Below are 18,699 nucleotides of genomic sequence, written 5' to 3'. Positions count from 1 at the left end.
GGCTAGGACTTTGGGCCTGTTTCAAATTTTACAGGCAAATACAGCTTCAGCAATTATTTCAGAGCTGGGTAGCCTAATACAATTTGTGTGGCCAGAAGTTTAATTGTAAGATTTCAAATTGTGGTTGTCATTTGCCTTTTTAAGTCATTCCATTCAAGATGCTTTGGATATTTTTTATTGTGATAAATTGTCTTAATGCTCTGAAAAGGGAAAATTATTTCAATTGCATAGGATAGGAAAATTTTGGTAGGCTAATTAATTCAAAGTCCTAAATTAGCCAGGGACGTGTTTTTTTTTTTTTTTTTTCACTAAAAAATCACCACGTTCTTTGAACTCCAATTATATAGCCCTGTTTTTGGCCCCCTTGATCCAGTTCCTGATTGTCATTTACACTAAATTTCACTTTTTCTGTTACCTATTTATGTTTGAACCAGTTTTACCATTGGGTAAAACTGGTACAAACAGTATTACTGGCTTTCATATAAAGTGAATATACCACTTGATGCCTTTGGAATGCTGTTTACAAATATAATAATTGCTTCTACCGCAAGTTCAGATTTAAGCACTTTTTGACCTCTTAAAAATGACCTATATATGGGGTCATTACAAATCTGTAATAGTTTAGAAACAAATTTGGGCTATATATTTGCACATCAGGGGGTGGGGGTAAAGTGTAGCATATATTAAATATGTAAACTAACCATTGCTTGAATTTTTTTATGTGTGTGCTGTTGCACTGGTGATTTCTCTTTTCATTAAAGTTTGATGTGCACAAACACATTAAAAAAAACAGCAATGGTTAGTCTACGTATATAATATATGCTATGCTTTACCCCCACCCCCCTGATGTGCAAATATATAGCCCAAATTTGTTTCTAAACTATTACAGATTTGTAATGACTCCATTAATAGGTCATTTTTAAGAGGTCAAGAGGTGAAAAAGTGCTTAAATCTGAATTTGCAGTAGAAGAAATTATTATATTTGTAAAGAGCATATAAGAAGGCATCAAGTGGTATATTCACTTTATATGAAAGCCAGTAATACTGTTTGCACCAGTTTTACCCTTGTTTCTTGTTAATATTACTAAGGGGTCATATTTAAGCACTAGAGAAGTCATTGTTAAATAACATGTGCTTATGTATATATAGCTTTTTGCTACTTATTCTTCTTTGGTTATATAATGCTTGATGTGGTATAAGCCAAGAGAAGGACCTGTAGACCTATAGAAGAAAACCTGTTAAAAAAAGATGATTCTTTGTAATTTACATAATAATTATAGCTTTCTACATGCAGCCCTGCTCTACTTTAGCCCCAACCCTGCTAATATGGAAATCTATAGCTGAAATTACATATTTTCTATTGATTCTGCCAATCTATCCCTCAACCCTTGTACCTGTTAATTGAGGCAACTGTGGCAAAACAAGAACTGGAAAAACAAGTAACAGGTGGCAGAAAACATTGGAAATATATAATTTGGGCTATATGTTTGCAAATTAGGCATGATAGAGGTGAATTTCTTGTTGTTCATATTTTGATTTAAAAATAAAATGAATATACCACTTGATGCCTTTTTGTATGTTCTTTACAAATATAATAATTGCTTATTTTGCTAGTTCAAGTTTAAGCACTTTTTGACCTTACTTAACCTAACAAATTTTGGCAGTGAAAAACATACATTATTTTGTCAAAAATGACCAAAAACACATACCTTAATTGAAAATTTGGCATCAAAGAAGAAGAAATACAGCATAATATTGTAAAATTTATTAATCCAACTTAATTGTGGAAAATCAGTGCTCATAGATTATACAACATGTAAAAAATGGATTAATAATGAAACAGTAAGTTTGAGACCAATGTTTTAAGCTTTCTTATACCCAAAAACTATTTGAGTATACTTTGGTCATTTTCAAGAGCTCAAAAACTTGTACTTGAAGCACTTATTATGTTTGTAAAAAATAAAAAAGGGCATCAAGGAGTATGTTCACTTTATTTGTAAATCAAACATATGAACAACAAAAAATTTATCAATTATTTGTATAGCTGCACAATTTTCCCCTGGGTATGTAGGCTTAGTGGAAGGTCACTTATACCTGATCATGTCCCTACTGTTTTTACTTGGTTGAAAAAAAATCCAAAGAAAGTTCCTATTGAAAAGGAAAGAGATCAAAAGTGAGATTGAATTTGTCATAGCTTGGAGGTTTGTCCCTTCAGTCTGTTTAAAGAAAACAGATTCATAATTGAAGCTTTGTTCATTTCAATCTTAGGGATAATCTAAATTTGTTACACTTAATTAAATGGTTGTAAAGGGATACTTTTATTTATTTGTCTTGTTTGTTTTCTACATAATTTTTTAATCTTTAAATTGATATACATTTCTTACAAATTAATTAGTCATATCATAGTTCCACTTGCAAGTTTTGACCTACTTTGTAACCATGGTCTCAAAATTGCATATAAATTTATTGAAGCTAGGAAACATAGAACTCCTCTCTGTTTAAAAGAAAATGGATGGACATAGGTAGGTTTTAATACACTAAAGTCCTAGGGCCATGGAAATTAAAAAAAAAACAATGAAGATTAACTTTAAAATTCTGGACATGACATAAATATAACATTCACAAAGAAAAACCATTCACAAAATTTCACTCTTGTGCTCAGTTGCCAACCTGAGCAATTGCCCTAAATTTTTAAACCTTGCAAAACATTCACCAGCCAATTCTTATGACCTATACTGTTGTCTGTACATCAAAAATTCATTGAAAAGGAAGGACCACCTTACTGGCATTTCTTCCTTTGTACTTATATTTAATGGGTTTAAAAGAAAGCACCTATGGCTAAGTCAGAAGCCTAGTAAAGGACCAGGTAATCCTTTAGACAGGAAGTGCAATAGGAAGCTAGGGGCCAGTCATCCTATGCTTTTGCATGTCCTTCCTGCTTACTGACCCCAGATTTCTCTAGGCAACCTGTTAAGTTTGGGCCAATTCTGGCTGAACTTACAGAGTTAAATCACTGACCTTCATCCCAAACCAAATAAACTGCTGATGCCAGAAATTAAACCTGTGCCCTTTGGATAAAGGATTCTCAACCTAGAGTGCCAGCCACTTAGGAAGGAACACAAATGTCACCAGAGAACAAAAATTATTTGGAAAAAAGAAAATATTGAAAAAAAAAAAAATAATAACTCAAGTCATAGTTGCTCATTGCTGTCCCACAAACAATATGTATTTCATTAAGATAAATAAATTTTTAAACAGGTATCAACAAAACTCCATCAGGGATTGTATTTACTTAAGGTACAATCAGCAATATTAATGCTTAGTTTTGTGATATTCTGATTTTGAAATAATAAAAAAAGAGAAATTATATGTTCTACTTGTTTTCCACAAGCCCATTTGAAAAAAATCATTTGTAACAACAATATACCCATGGTTGGCTCAGAATCTCTCAAAAATTCTTTAAACAGAAGGAATTTAAAAAAAAATTATACTCATCAGCAAGAAAAATATTAACATAACTCTCTAAACTTGGCACTTTTTAAGACAATTTTTAGCAAAGCAAATGCAAAACTTTAATGGTGTCCTATGTCATCTAAAAAAAAAAAAACATTAAAATGTGTCAAATGAATTTTGATGTAAGATGCCTCAAATACTTTCAGTTGAATCTGTGAAATGAAGGGCCAGGTATTCCTTTACATTTTATACAATATATAAAAAGAAAAACAGTTCAAATTTTTTCACAAAAGAAGAAGCTTGATGTAAAAAAAATAAATGTATTTTTAACAGAAAGCAACTGACATCAATGAATCAAATAAAACAAAAATTCATGGAGAATAAATAAAATAAGCCATATATTTAACCTATAATGAGGTGGCATAAAAGATTATTTCTAGAATTAGAAAAAAACAGTGTTATGGCTTAAAGTTCTGCTCAATCAACAGGAGTTGTCTAAGGCCAGAATAATTAAGAACTAAGGCCAGAGAAAAAGAAACTGATAACCAAAAAATAAGGCACCCAAAAATTTCAGGACCCTTTAGAGGGAAAAGAAGTAGAAGTAGGTACTTCAAAATACCTTCCTGGGACATACTTTAGCCTGTAGACACATCCCTGAAAGTTTCATTTTCCTAGCCTAACCTCTTTCAAAGATAGCCAAAAGTAGCAAAAGTAAAATTTTACCCCTACTGTATCTTAAAAATCCAGTTTAAATAACAATCTCAACAAATATAGACTATATAAAAGGTTATAGGTATTGGCCTAATCATTCTAAATTTTTTCCAACTAATAATTATAGGATGGTTTAGAAACTAGGCCTGTTTGATATAATAGCATTTGACTAACTCACCAATATGATAGCTGCCTCCCTAAGAATCAACCTTTTTAATAACAAAAAAAACTTTTCTTCTGACTCCTTATGAAGCTTAGCCTAAGCAAGACAGGCCTAGAACACCAAAAACCCTTTAGATACTAAGGAATATGCATAATATTACTTACAGGTCACTGAAAAGCTAAGATTATTTCTATTATTTACAGTTTCCTTGTCTTTTCTCTAGACTTAACGATTTCACATGTTTATCCATTTAAAAAAATATTTAGCATTGACGTCACAACCCTCAAATAATCTTTTTATTGGGGGTTATAAAGTGCCAGCCCACGGACAAATATTCCGAGCGTTTGTGGTGATAATCCGACTAACCTCTGACGTCATATGTGTCTCAAAAACGCTTGGATTAATCAGATTAGTAATCGGACAAGTAAACAAACGCACCCCAGATTTCAGAAATAAAACCGATTATTTTCTGTTCCTTCTTCAACCAATGACTTGAACAGTCTTTCAGTTCAGCCTTCAATTTTTGAAAACACAGGTACTTGTTTCAGCAGCAGAAACATAATTAATATGAGCTAAAATTGCTAGCGACCAGAAATGTTTCGCCTTCAATTCTCCAACAAATATTTGATTCATATTAATTAATCTCTAACAATGATAGCAAACATCTTTTAGTAGGACGGCGGAAGCAGTATTGTTGGGAAAATTGTTAGCTCACAGCTTTTGTTTGGATGGCGGAAAAAACCCATAAGTGCACTAGCACTATTAGACCGTATAATCATTATGGCTTTTCACGCAAGGTCAACCGTGTTGTTTTTACCTTTTCAGGCAACCCCAGTGTCCATTGGTGCTTTTTAAGGCTCAAAAAGGCAAATATAGCACGTTTAAAGTAGCTTTTCGAGAAAATTTTGTTTTTCGATGAATGAAAAGATGTTTTCACTCGACCGACTTAGCCTAAAAAAGCCATAATGAAGATTGAGCTTCAAAAGGATTCTTTGGTGTCAGTAAAGGTGATAAGGTTTTTCACAAAACTGTGCACCATAAAGTTTTTTTCCTGCTGACACAAAAGTTTCAGCCTTTTGACTTTACAGTAATTTTTTATAGCAAATATTTGAATCAATCAGACATGGAGCTGAGAAGACATGGAGTCTGTTGCCGTAGTTGACACCTTTCAAACCTTATCGGCGCTCTCTGAAGATGAAAAGGCCAGCGCTAGCCGAAATTTTGAATAAAGGCTAGACGGCAAAAGCCTCAGTAGTCTACTTTTAAGTGAAGTCATCAAAGTCGGTTTAGAAATGACAAAGTGTGTCGGCCAGAGCAATGAAAAAGCCACTAGCATGACAAGCTTGGTAAATGGGGCTGCTGGCGAAATAAAGTGTAGTTACCAAATTGTAGATTATTTTCATTGTGTAAGCCATGCCACTAATCTTTCGTGCTCGAAGATACCTTCTGTTCCAATTCTACGGAATGCGCAAGATGTCGTACGAGAAACAATCTCTCATTTCAGCTCAATTGCCAAATGAACAAGGTTTCTGAAGAAATAGACAACTGTAGAGCTGAGACCCTGATTAATGTTTGTACCATAAGATTTGTAGGGAGGCATGAGGCAATTAGTCAGTTCTAAGGTTCCTTGTCGTCTATTATTTCCACTCTGGAGGAGATGGAAGGCTGGCTGGACCGAAAGGCCAGCAGTAAAGCACATAGGTTCTTGCATTGAGAAATCAGACACGTTGATCGGACTGGTCTGCTTGAATTAATTTTCATCTCTAATGAAACTATTGGGAGAGTCACTTGAAGAAAAGGACGGGGATCAAGCCTGTGCAGAAACCAAGTTCCAGTCTCTCTATACGGAAGTCGAAAACATGGGAAAAAATTGATGTTGCCATGAAAGTTGTCCAACAACGCATAGTCTCGCACTTTGTATACAAAATATAAGTACCGAATTTGGATCCAGAAAGCCACTTCAGGATGGCAGCAATCAGCCCAGCCATGGATGCCATTCTTCCTCATTTCTCAAAAAGATAAAGCTCCCATTTCGCTCATGCGGCTAAACTTTCATCACTAATTCTAACAATTGTCCATGGCAAGAATTAGGACGATATGAAGGAAGGGCATGAGAAGTACTTGGACCTTCTAAGTGGCACGTGTGCTGATATTAAAATGGAATTCAAACCATTGGAATTAGCCATTGGTCAAACGTAGCAACGGAAAAGCCGAAGACGGCTATTTCGGCTCTCAAAGGCTGTCAGGAGCAGATTTTCCTGAATATCTTTGCATTGCTTACAATCCTTGCGACGCTTTCAGTTTCAACATGCGAGGCAGAAAAAATTTTCTCCAAGGTCGACATAACGTGTTCTGCACTCAGAAGCACAACGTCAGAAGAGAGGTTAGAGACACTGTTGTTTATGCAAGTATACAGAAACGACCTGCCGAAAACAGAAAATGTAATAAATTTGTTTGTCATCAAAAAAGCTCGGAGACTGAATCTAATTCTCTAGTATGGCCTTTTCTTTCTTTTTTGTTCAATTTTTGTACTTGGAATTCGATAGAAGAAATGAAAATAACCCAGCTATAACTCTTCTCATCCCGGGATATGAACCAGATCCACAGAAACGAGATTTACAGAATAACCGACGCATCTGTTTAGAAGAGAGCCGGGTCCAAAAAAATAAGAAGGTATGGGTGAAATACTCCTTGCTACTACTACTAGTAGTGATATACAGATTAGTAGAGCTTGGATGGTATTAAATAGATTAGTACAGATAGGATGGTCCAGATTAGTAGAGGGAGATCTATTACTTTGATTTGCATGTGTGGGAGAAGGAGGGGTGAATGATACAAAGAATAGAAGTGACATATAGTAAAAAACATTAGTGAAAAAGCACAGCCGCGTACACACACGATCACATGCAGATACGCACGCACAAATACAAACCCACACACAAACACACAAAAAAGAAAAAAAATTATACATACATATATACATAATCCAACTTACACTCTTTTGCCGGTACTGGTTTATTTAATTAATATGTGAACTGTTAAAGGACATTTCCCATCGGACCTGAAACGGTCATAAAATCATACCTTTAAATAAAGGTGGGACCCCTCGGGCCCCTGTAAGTGGCAACCAATTTCCATTTTGCCATTATTTAGTAAAATTTGTTAAAAAGTTATTTATAAGTGATTGTATGATAAGTGAAGAAAATATTGTATGATGAACAGTTTGGTTCAGAAGTAAACATTCCACTAGTCATGCAGTACACTATCTTCTAAGATAATGTGCTTGAAAATAATATGGTTCCTTTAACTTCTTTTGTAGATTTCCGTAAGGCTTGTGATACTGTTTAATTTATTACTCTTCTAAGTAGACTAAGCGGGCTTGGGTTAGGTAGTACTTGTGTAAAGGGGTTTTCATCGTACTGGCATGGCCGCACTATCAAAGTTGCTTTATTAGATATATTAAGCAGAGTTCGGTGTTAAATATTGAGTGCCTCAAGGTTCCGTGCTGGGACCTCTACTTTATCTTATTTATGTTAATATGTTGGCTTCACATGTTGCAGAGGAGGCGCTGACCTCTTTCGCGGACGACACTGCAATAACAGTAATTGGTAGTTGTTTGGTGGAGGTTGTACATAAGGCTAATTTAGCACTTGAACGTTTGCACTGTTTTACAGCTGGTAGTTCCCTAGCAGTTAACGAATCTAAAACAAATTATATTATCTTTTGTAGAACAGGTAGGTTACTTAATGATAACAAAAACATATTCTTTGGACATTTACCCATTAAACAAGTTTTTGAAATTAGGTATTTGGTGTTTTATTTAGTTAATAATATTAGTTAGAAAAAGCATTGTAGTGTTATTGGTGCAAAAATGGCTAGGGATCTGGTAATTCTGAGACGTGTAAAAAAAAACATTTCCATTCAAAATTTTAAAAATCATTTATTTTTCCCTTGTTCATCCTTATATAGATTATTTTTGCGTTCATTGGTCCAACAATTTCTTTTCTAATTATAAAATGATCCAGATTTCACGAAATAAAAGAATTCGATTGATTGCGGACATAAAAGAGCAGGTTGAATCCAAAACTATTGCTAGCTTTTCCCGGTGTAATGTTTTAAATATTGGTCAGATTCGTGACTACCAGGCATCAATTTTTGTGTTCCAGAGCATGAAACATTTACGCCCTGAGTATTTTCATGATTTTTAGCCATGAAAAAAGAAAAACAGTCAGATCATCATATATGGTTCATAATCTGGGGCCTTCTGTTTGGAATAATCTGCCGGCTAGCATCAGGGAATCTGCTACTTTGTACAGGTTTAAAAATAAATTGAAAATTTTTTATTTAACTAATAGATTTTAAAGGGTGGGAGGTTTTGATGGTTTTTTTTGCAGTTTTTTGGGGTGGGGTGGGGGGCTGAAACTGGTAAACAATATTTAATAAAATAATAATATTTAATAATAATATTTAATATTTAATGCTTTATTGTATTGTGTTCATGTGTATGTGTTGTTGTTTTTTATATATAAGATAGGCTAGTTGGATAATCATGAGTTGTTATGTTTAGATATTTTTGTGTTGCGAGAGCAACACTTTGGTTCTGTCGTGTTTTTTTTTGTTCCTGGCACCCCAATTTCAGCTTAGTCCTAGAAAGTGGTAAGAGTCTAACCTCTGCGGTTTCGGATTGATGAATATGACTTTGCATTTTGGAAAGCTTCGTAGAACTCTTGCCTGGGGCCAAAAAGGATGGTTTTTGCTTGTGTTTCTACCCATTTCTGTTAGTGATTTCAGCTGAGTTTATCATTCGGTTTTTCGCACTTGGGATTGTGGTAGAGAAATGGTATCAGATGTGCATCTTAAAATTTAAAAGTTCTGTAATTGCTTAAGAAATTAGAGTTTATCCTTTGCTCCTTTCTAACGTTAGAAACTTGGCCTACGGCAGAAAAGTCAACTTTTGAACTGAGACAGATAGATTTTTTTACAGCAGTCGATAACTCTTGATGAGCTGATCAAAGTATATACCATCCATTTTTTGGTAGAAAAATTCATTCATGAGAAATACCAACTTGAAAGTTTAAAGGGGTTGAGAACTTCAGTAGTAAGGTACACACTGAAACAAAAAATAGGGTGATACAGAAATGATATCAGATATGCCTCTTAAACTTTTAAAGTTTTCTCATTGCTAAAAAAAAATTAGAGTTTGTCCTTTGCTACTTTCTAAATGATGAAGTTAGAAACTTGCCCTACGGCAAAAAAGTCAACTTTTGAACTAAGACAGATAGATTTTTTTTTCGACGGCAGTCGATAGCTCTTGATGAGACGATGAAAATGTAGGTCATCCATTTTTTGGTAGAAAAATTCCTTCATGAGATACATCAGTTTGAAAGTTTAAAGGGGGATGACAACTACGGTGGTAAGCTATACACTGAACCAAAAATAGGCTGATACCAATTGTGTGACATACAGGGGAGTTTCAAGCAATAACTGGCTGTTTAGTACATAATCATCTTCGGTAATAAATGGTTCGCAACTTTTGCTAGTTGCTGTACCTATTATTTGTTTCCGGTGTATTTGATGGTAATACCAATTTGGGTCCAGTGGTATGACATGTAGGTGACTAGAAAGTAATAATCGGCTGTTAGGCTACAATCATCTTCAGCGATGAGGGGTTGGCAAATTTTGCTAGTTGCAATGAGGGGTTTGCAACTATTGCGAGTTGGTGTACCTAGTATTGATTTTAAGATCCTTACAGATTAACAAATTCAGCGTTTAATCAAAGCGAGGAAACCAAATCAAATTGTTGCTCTCGCAACACTTTACTCGGCGAAGCCAAACAATGGTTGCCGCAACACCTTATGTTGTTGATCTAGTTATTTATAAGAAATAAATCATAACATTGATTTGCAATACAAGTCCTTAGGACTTTCTTTTTGATGTAATTTGTAAGTGGTGTCATTTTTATTTATCTTTGAATTTTGGATAAAAATAAAACCTATCTACCTACCTACTTACCTTTTCTACTCTACTACTACTACTACTAAAAAAAAAAAAAAAAAAAAAAATGTTTTCCTACTTCAGTAATTAAGACAGATAAGCCCTTGAATGAGATCTTAACCTTACTCACTTATCCAATTACCTAGGACAAACAGTTTTTTGAAATTCATACCTTGGACTATCACATAGCTTCATATTACCATAGAAAACAAGAGCTAAGAGCTCACATGGCACTTGTGACGAGACCGGAAGAGCCAGGAAACAAGAACTCATATGGCATGAGCTCTAGCAAAATTCTAAGAATCAATAGATTGATTTAAAAACAAAATTAGAGGCTTAATGCCGGCAAGGATTTAAAATAAGAGCTCTAAGACACGAGGTCCTTCTAAATATCAAAATTCATTAAGATCTGATCACCTTGTCGTAAGTTCAAAATGCCCCATTTTTCCTTATTTTTCCTCCCCTTTAGCCCCCCAGATGGTCAAATCGGGGAAAACGACTTTATCAAGTCAATTTGTGCAGGTCCCTGACACACCTACCAATTTCCATTGTCCGAGCACGTCCAGAAGCACCAAACTCACAAAAGCACTGGACCCCCCTAACTTCCCAAAGAGAGCGAATCCAGTTTGGTTACATCAATCACGTATCTACGACATTTGCTTGTTCTACCACCTATTTTTCCCGCCAAGTTTCATCCCGATCTCTACACTCCAAGCGTTTTCCAAGATTTCCGGTTTCCTCCTCTAACACCAACCAATGTCACTAGATCTGGTCTGGATTTAAAATAGTAGCTCTGAGACTTGAGTTCCTTCTAAATATCAAATTTTTCCGAATTAACACCCCCCAACTCCCCCAAAGAGAGCGGATCCGTTCCAATTACGTCAATTACGTATCTAGAATTTGTGCTTATTCTTTCCATTAAGTTTTATCCCGGTCTCTCCACTCTAAGCATTTTTCCAATATTTCCGGTTTCCTAGATTTCTCTTTCCCCCTTCCAACCCCCTATGTCCCCAAATCCGATTCAAATTGAAAATGGAGCATCTGAGACATAAAGTCTTTCTATATATCAAGTTTCATCAAGATTCGATCACTCATTCGTAAGATAAAGATACCTTAATTTTCACGTTTTCCAAGATTTCCGGTTTTCCCCTCCAACTCCCTCTAGTGTGACTGGATCTGTTCGGGATTTAGAATAAGAGCTCTGAAGCACAAGATCCTTCTAAATATCAAATTTCATTAAGATCTGATCACCCATTTTGTAAGTTACAAATTCCTCATTTTTCTAATTTTTCTGAATTACCAAAATCCCCCAAAGAGAGCAGATCACGGTCCAGTTATGTCAGCCACGTATCTTGGACTTGTGCTTATTCTTCCCACCAAGTTTCATCCTAATCTCTCCACTCTAAGCCTTTTCCAAGATTTCTGCCCCCCCCCCCAGTGACACTGGATCCGGTCGGGATTTAAAATGAGAGATCTGGGTTACTAGACCCTTCTAAATCTCAAATTTCATTAAGATCCGATCACTCCTTCTTAAGTTAAAAATACCTCATTTTTGTAATTTTTCAGAATTAACCCTCCCCCCAACTCCCCCAAAGAGAGCGGATCCGTTCCGGTTATTTCAATCACGTATCTTGGACTTTTGCTTATTTTTCCCACCAATTTCATCCCGATCCCTCCACTTTAAGTGTTTTCCAAGAATTTAGGTTTCCCCCTCCAACTCCCCCCAATGTCACCAGATCTGGTCGGGATTTGAAAAAAGCTCTGAGACACAATATCCTTCTAAATATCAAATTTCATTTTTTCTGAATTAACCGTTCCCCTACTCCCCCCCCCCAGATGGTCAAGACGGGGAAACGACTATTTCTAATTTAATATGGTCTGGTCCCTGATTAGTCTGCCAAATTTCATCGTCCTAGCTTATCTGGAAGTGCCTAAACTAGCAAAACCAGGACAGACAGACCGACATCGCTATATTTCAGTTGGTTAATACCAAGTGCCATAAAATTAGCTATGTGTTGGGGGGTTGGTTTTATTATTTGGAATTAGGGGGTGGCGGGGGTAGTGCTGGAGAAACTTTACGTTGGTACTACTTATCTAACACCAGCATTTCATTAGAATTGATTTCTTAAATGCTATGTATTTTTCTAAGGAAATTTAAAGGAATGAGACATTAAGTCTTTAGGTATGTAAAGTTATTAAGGAATAGTAAGCGCTGTTACCCCATACCCTCAAGCCCCCAACCCCATGAGACACTGATTTTCTTTTGTAGTTTATAATTCAAACAAGGAGTAGAAAATGATTTTCGGTATGGGTAAATTGATCTTTCTTCTAGTTTACATGTCAGATTGAAGAAGGGGGAATGTACAAGCTCAAGATATTACATTAACGTCATTTCATCAGAATTCTCCTGCTAAAAACAAAACTTCAAATGGCTAATACATTGCCAGCTGTCAGATAGATGGAACATGACATCAAATGAATTAACGAACATTTTACTTGCGTATCATTGTAAGAGAAAAGTATATCTAGAATGGCAATGGTAGAAAATGGAACTATTTTACATTGCAATATTAATACTTTGTGATAATGTACATGACATTATTTCAATATAAAATATCTATTTATACTAATATATTATATTTTCCTCTATCATTATTATACTTGTATGGTTTTCGAAGAAATTAGGAACTTTAAGTATATTTGGTTATTAAACCCTGCCACGGTAGGGGTAGAGTTTATAATAAACATCATAATATAAATACTTTCCTTTTTGAAATAAAAATTATAATCAGCTTTGACAATGGAGGACACGACCCACTCCATGTTTTGGTTTCGGAGCCATTGACACAAGTAAAAACTCAATATTCCTTTGCTTGTCGTGGAGCGTCTTCAAAACATTTTTTTATCTGCCAAAGCAACAAGGCGGGCCCCCGACGTTTCAAGTGCTCATCTGATATTCCACAGCAAACAGGCGTAGGGTTGGTTTCAGTCTCTTTATAGAAAATGTTGGAATCTTGTAGCGGATGAAGGAAAGTGTATTTCTACTCTTAGAAATTAGAGGTTTCCCCATTAATTAATTTTGTTATCCAGCTCCAAAGAAAAAATAAAAATAAAAATGGTCTGGTCACTCATTCAAAAAGTTTTAGTGAAGCCATAGTAATTTATTCATCGAAGGATGTGCTCGCGTCTGTTGTTAATACGCATTTTACTATTATAGGAAACTAGTATTGGCTTTCAAAGAGCACCAACCAGATTCACACAAACGAACTGGTCTGACGAAAGTGATATCTACACCCCCACCTAAAATTACGATCGAATCACATTGGTACCCTTGGTCCAGTGGCCCCCAAAGATTTTCTTCTAGATCTGCCACTGTGTCTTCTTAAAAGGAAACATGTACCTTTCTCAACTCAACCAGACCAATTCTTGTGTTAGAGCTGTTCTGAAAATAAATAGAAAGTAAATGTTCATATTAATTTCCCCAATAATAACTTATTCCTGCTGTTAATGTGATATTTGAAGGCGCAAGCTCCTTCATGATGTGTCCGCCATATGCACTATTCACCTTTAACAAATCTGTTATTAGAGAACATTCGTTTGGCAGTTTTACGATTGAGCTTTGCTTTATGTATGCGATCTTATTCCCTCTCTCTCTGTCTTGCATTCAAAAAGGATTCTTATCGTTTCATTGAATGTTAAAATATGTTTTGTTTTTCAACTCTTTGAATTAAGATTTCATTTGCCTTTACTATTTTGATTGAGCGAACTTCTTTGGCTAATACACTATTTTGCATGTAATTTGCAAAGCTGCAGGATTTGTATGTTTTTTGTAAGAAATTGGGCTCTGCACAATATCGGTACACTGTCTAATTTACATTCTTTATCTAGAGTGTAATCTGCTAGGAAATACCTAGCTTTTAATACCTAAATTGACATATATTTTGTAGCCTATCGGTAGTGTACCTTCAGTCACAAAATTTCTTAAGCATGTCCGCAGAATTTGTAATAAGAAATGGGAAACTCCAATTTTCTGCCTGAATAATGGAAAGTATTATCTCGTTAATTTGTTTACTAATTTCTTAACCTAAATTAAACTCCTCGCAGTTTCTTTGTTGATCTGTAGTCTTAGAAAATTTATCACTTTTCTGTTTAGACACATATTCAATAATTCTACTTGAAGTTTTTTCCAACATTTCAAGTTTTTTTTTTTATTTCCATTTCAGTTCTCTGTCTAGGTCATACACAAATGTGATGGACTGGTCAAACAGGTGAATTAACTTTTCATTCTTTTTTGATAAATAATCTATTTCTTAAAGAATCACTTATACCTCTCCTTCAGTCAGTTGCTAACCCTGTTACCCTCCCTGTGGTTCGTTCTAGAAGGGGTAATAGGCTTCTTTTATTCTTTATTGTATTATTAGTCATTAATGATTCCAATATTTTTTAGAATTCCTTCACTCTCATTCAACTCTTCATGTAACATTTTGCACTTATTTACTAATATTCTTTTAAATCATTTATTACCTCAAGATCCGCGAAGTTCCTTTTTCCCTTTCTTAATCTTTTCCCATTATCTGTTCCACAAAATTTATATTTTCGACGCTCAAAATGATTGAATTTAGCTCATCTAAGTCAGATCGGAGGGTTTTCAAGTTAACATACCGTATTACCTGGTGGACTCCTTTTATAGGGTATATTTGGTCAATATTCTTGAAAGCTATTTCGTTATGTATTTCGGCCCCATTAAGGGGGCCTCTTGCAAGCAAGGTCAACAATGTAAGTAGGTTCAGTATTATTTCTGGAACAGGTTGAATTTCTTTCAGTTAAGATCACAGACTTGTTATGGCCAGTTACAAATGCCTATTGTTTCTATCACGAGATGGGGATGTAATCCTTCATACTTATGACACTATTAGTCGTAAAAAGATTAGTAAACTTACTATATGGAGGGCTGTTCACCCATGTGAACTCTGCCCCCGTGACCATAGATATCTTGACATGGCAATAACTCTGTTTCATGGGTGTCTTCCCGTGGGCAGATTTTCTCCCTTTTCTCATGGACGATTACGCTTTCATACCACCTATAATGAGACAAAGACTAAACATTGCACATATCAGTCACTGGATTTGGACTTTGACGGTATTTTTCAACATCGATGGGGTTTTCCCCCCTTATTCTTTTGTAATTAATTTAAACTTTATTTGTTAGTGTTAAATAGTTTGGTTTACAAGGAGCGCAAGTGATCTCATCAAGTAGACAAGGCCCAGGGCTATGCCTCTTGTGGATCACCCTTTACTTGTTATCCAACTGGGTAATGGCAACTGAGCTTTTAATCCAAAACAAGGTATTCACTATTTCTCTTAACAAGCATAAGTATCCCTTGAATCTTAGGTAATCTTTAAATCTAAAAGGTATAGACCCTTGATTAGATTTCCGTAAACTAGAAAAAACTTTAAATTCTAAGCTTGACTAATAATACACCTTTCTTTTACCCTCTCAGTATGGACTCTTCTGCTTCTTCGGCCGACACAGGATTTGGGAGGTAAAAGAACAAGCTAGGGGGGAATAAACTTCTGCTCTGTATTTAGATCTATCACATAGACATTAGAGGATGAATGTTAGGAGGTACACAGGACTGCAGTCTAGTGAAGTCCAATTTCTATGCGTGGAAATACCATGCCCAAGTTCCAAGAAATACCAGTCTGGTAAAATGGGTACTACCCCCTTGAAGGTTTTACTCCCTTGTTGTGAGTTATTCTACCTTAAACCCCTGGATATTCTAAGCTCATACCAATAATTTTATGCTTTTGGGAAGGAACTCACTAATCAAGTACTTATGAAAGGGACAAATCTCAAGATCAATTAATCTTAGACTGAATGATCTTTAAATTTTGTTGGTTTTAAACAAACACAGCCTAAACTAAGAAGAAGCATAAGACAGGAATCATAATACACGTAACCGCATATAAGAAATATCTAAAAGGGATATTAGGCTATAAAGGGGTAACTATATCACTCCAAAGATGTATGTCCACCTAGGACAAAATACTGCTCTAACTGAGGCTATTTAGAGTCTTTTCTGTTTAATCAAAGTGACGAAAGGGTTTTAGAATATTTTCTGAATTTTACATTCAAAGAAGTAGAGATAGTTGGGACTAAATTTAGTTAAATTGATGCTTACTTACTAAAGTTCCTTCCTCTCTAAGCAGAACTAAAGACAAGAAAACCCCTCCTTAGCGCCGTTTAAATCTTCATTGTCATTGTATTGCTCAGCACTTGAAACAAAGGCAGTAACTCCAAATTTAGTATTAATTATACTTTAGTATAATTAATACTAAATATAATTTATATTTTTAGTATAATTAGGAGTTACTCCTAAGTATTTCATGGTTGCCAATCTAATGAGAAAGATAAGCGATGTAAAACCAGTGGTTTTTATCGGTAATTTATTGGACTGGGGATGGTTTGAAATTGGTTTGCTGAAGTTACACCAAAAATACGTTTTCTTACATTTACTGATTTTCCTCTCCACATATTTACTCTGACAAACCTGTTGTGTGCCATACGAGTTCCCTATTTTATACTCCTGCGCCGTGTACCAGCAAATTGCAAAAAGGACCTGGACTGCTATTATAATCAAATAATAGGATGTCTAGAAGATACTGAGGCAGCTGATGTACCATTGCAACGTGTTAGACGTTGTATGTAAATACCTATTTGGTCTTTAGATCCTAATATTAAAGCTTTGAAAAATAGAGGAAAGCTATGGTTAAAAATATGGAACGAATGGGATAGACCACATTGCGTAGTGGTCAGACCACCGTCTGATCTTAAGGATAAGACGAACAGTGAGTATAAAAATATCTCAAGTCAATACTTTATCTTTATTTGGATTTTCCTGTATTTAAGAGAGAACGGTGAGATGTTACGAATTCTGAATTGATTAAAAGTGATACGCCATGTAGTGATTGTCTTCAACCTTCTGCTTGGTATTTTCATTACTCGTCTTTTTTTTCTAATGTCAATTACAATTTTCATTCCTTGTGTGCTCGTTCCCTTTCTACTATTTTTTGTACACCCCCCTATTTCAACACCTTTGTATTCCCATATATTTTTCTTCCGGTTCCCCCAGCGTGAATTAGCACGTGAGAACCTCAACAGGTTGACTCTAGTTCGGCATTGTGGAGTGACATGAATTTCACTTATAAGAGAAAATTTTCACTTATAATTGAAATTTGTTTATTATAATTGAAAAAAAGGCAGGGTAGAACCTCAACAGGTTGACTCTAGTTCGGCATTGTGGAGTGACATGCATGAGAGGTGTAACATAAGTGGGAGACAGTAACAACGGCAATCAAAGGGGTAAAATTAACCTTGACTTGATGCCCCCTTAATTGGACAATCTGTCTTGGATTTTTCTACAATTGGTCACGACTTGACTTTTCCCACAACTATACCCTTTTCACTTCAAAAAGCCAATTGTTTCAATTATTAGCCATATACACCTTCTTTTCCAGACGTGTCTTTGTATTATTAGTGTACCGGAGAAGATTTTGTGTGGTGTTATTTCTTCTATTTTAAAAAGGAGAAAATCCCCTTTAAATTGCTCTTCTTATCGATTTATTACTGTCTCTGGAACATTTAATTGTTCTTGAGCACGTACAACTACCTTTAGTCACTAGCAATATGCTTGGGAAGGATAACCAGCTTGAATTTCGGTCCGGAGTAGGTTGCCAGTTTGCACATCGTGTGTTATCTTCTTTGTTTTTTGAAAACTCTTCTAAGGGAAAAAGTATCTTCCTTTGTGTTTAAGATCTATCAAAAGCTTTCGATAGTCTATTCCATAGTCGGCTTTTTTCTGCTCTTCATGGTTGTTGCGTTAACCTTTGGGTTATAATGCTTCTTCGTTACTGGTATTCTAACTATTTTCTTCGGCCAAAATGTGGGCCAGGTACTATTATTAAATTGAAAAAAAGGTTTAAGGCAAGTTGGAGTTTTATCAACGATCTTTTCAGAATACGTATTTCAGGAGTTCTGGCAAAGATATGGGCTACCTATCTCTCTGGTTTATAAGAAGAAGGTCATCAGTACTTATATGTGCTGATGACCTTCTTCTTATAAGCCGTACTAAAACTGGTCTATCTAATATGGTTTCTCGTTTTGCTACTTCTTATTTGGATACAGGCCGTTTTCTTAACGTAGAAAAATGCGAATTTCTTCTTTTAACAAAAATTCTAGTACTCTCCTTCGTTGTGTAGTGACTTTACTATCCATCTCGTAGATTGTCTTCGATGGCTTTGTTCTTTCTATTACTAATAGTCTTTCAGGCTTGTGCCAGCGCACAGTCTCAGATATTAATTAAATAAAAAAAACGAGT

The sequence above is a fragment of the Artemia franciscana genome, chromosome 1, assembly GCF_032884065.1.
Source record: "Artemia franciscana chromosome 1, ASM3288406v1, whole genome shotgun sequence".
NCBI classification, from domain to species: domain Eukaryota; kingdom Metazoa; phylum Arthropoda; class Branchiopoda; order Anostraca; family Artemiidae; genus Artemia; species Artemia franciscana.
This window is presented reverse-complemented; position numbering follows the sequence as displayed.